Consider the following 2,384-nt stretch of genomic DNA (forward strand, 5'->3'; position numbering starts at 1 on the left):
TTTTAATTATATATATATATATATATTATATTATAGTATAATATAATATAATCGTAATTTTTAACTATCTACATCAATTTAACTTCATAATTTACCAAACGTTATTATGTTGATTTTAGAACCAGCACAATTACTATAATTATAATTTACTAAACACTCAGTTACTTTTTATAACAGCTACTTATTCCTTCAGCACAACTAAAAATTATTTTTCTAAAATCTACGACACTATCAAATTAAGCCTTGCCCAATGAGACTTTAAAAATCTAGAGAGAGAAAACAGAATTTTAATGAGAAAAAAATAATAATAATTGATTTGAAGTCGAGACAGATTTTAACTCCAACAGTTTTCCATCAAGATCATCAAACAGCCGAAAAAGAAAAATGTGGCTCGCTATGTCGTTCAAATATATTTATTAAGGCCCCGTTCATTTCGCCGATTCGAGTTTAGAATTCGAGTTTTGCTACAGTAAAAAGCTCTCAGAAACAGTCACATCTAACTTTTTTGCTACAGTAAAAAACTCTCACATAAAATCACATCTCAACTCGAATTACAAACTCGAATCAGCGAAGTGAACGGGCCCTAAAATGGTATCTATCTGTGTCTTTGGAATATGGACCCTGGAAAAAAAGGCATAAGTTAAGGATGTCCAGTAGCCCTGAAAGCCGTTACCACTCATCGCCGCAAAACAGAAAATGAATCTCCACCGTTAATATTGGCCATTAACAACAATATAATATTACATGTCTAAATGACAATTATTTATTTTTTTAGTAGAGTAGATATTAATAATATTTTTTAGCATTTTTAGTGGTATATATGGTTTTTTTTCTCAAATTGAACAAAAGGTTCTCCTTTTAAAAATTTTCTTTGAGAAGTCTACAGACTTTAAGGTTCAGGTTGATGTATTCCGTTTTATTTAACGATTATGATGTTCTCGTATGATTTTAAAATTAAACGTATATTTTCATGGTAATAATTATGATAAAAAATAAATATAATATTTAAAATAGTATTATACATCGAAGTATAAATATAAAATTACTTTTTAATATTTACACATTTTTTATGTCAAATACGATATAGCTATTAATAGTTGCATTGAAGATTCAACTAATCCGGTTTCTTTTTTTTTTTTTGCGGCTAAAGGTTCTCTAAACTTTGTATACTTATTTGTTCTCCTAGACAAGGGAAAATTACCTTAAAAAATAAATAGAGAAAAATTTTATTTTGGTATCTTATATTACACTGAAATATACGTTTAGTATTTGTATCTTTAATAATTTCTTTGACTTTTAAAAAAATAATTTCTTTACATTGAGGCAGTTTTTTGGGACGTGAAATCATTCATACCTTTTACTTAATTTATTTAGATTTTTTTAGAAGAGCATATTATAAATATTTTAAGAAACCATAAAATTTAAAAAAAAAAACTCTCAATTTTTAATATATTTAAAGCATTTTTTTAAACACATGTTTAAAAATATTAATTTCCAATTAATTAATGATAAGATAAGCATATTTTAATTTCTAATTAATTAATAATAAGGTTGGCGTGGCAAGAGCGAAAATGCAGAGCGGAGAAACTCATGTCACGAGTAAGGTTGATCTGGAGGGGAAAAGAAGAGCATAATGAATTTAAAAAAAAAAATCTATAAATACCATAGAATAAGGGCCATACAAACTAAAGTGCCCACCAAAGAAGAAACAAGACCAAACTTGACCAACTACCACCACCAGACAAAAAAAAAAAATAGTAAGTCAAAGATGAAGCTACCAAATCTGTGAAGATGAGAACTATAGTCCAACATTTCAGGTATAAAAATATGTAATTATTGGTCATCAAGCGCACAACAAAAACAGAGGTAAAGAACAAGGGAAAAGGTCATGTCCAGTAGCCTTGAAAGCCGTTACCACTCATCGCCGCAAAACAGAAAATGAATCTCCACCGTTAATATTGGCCATTAACAACAATATAATATTACATGTCTAAATGACAATTATTTATTTTTTCTATAGATTAACTAATGTGAACAAGAACGTGAAGAAAGCTTTATATATTTGTTTCATTGTTAGAAATCAATTTCACTGATCTTTTTATTAATTGTAGAGTCACAGTTCAACTAATTTGCAGCTATGTTACTCTTCCTTTGTATGCTCTTGTAACGTAGGTATGTATGGATTTACAAAAGCACACGCACACACACATGCTAAAGTTTTATAATTAATTCCCGTTTATGCATGCGAGTAAGTTACAAAATACGACTGATAGCTTATAAATATGTGCGCATATAATTAGATGGGGTCAAATTTCAAGAGTGCGGTGCTAGAAGAGCACACTGCGAAGGCCATAAGGCAATGGCATGCAGAAGCAAAGCAAAAG

This window comes from Morus notabilis, unplaced genomic scaffold (assembly GCF_000414095.1).
Source record: "Morus notabilis unplaced genomic scaffold, ASM41409v2 Scaffold1388, whole genome shotgun sequence".
Lineage (NCBI taxonomy): Eukaryota > Viridiplantae > Streptophyta > Magnoliopsida > Rosales > Moraceae > Morus > Morus notabilis.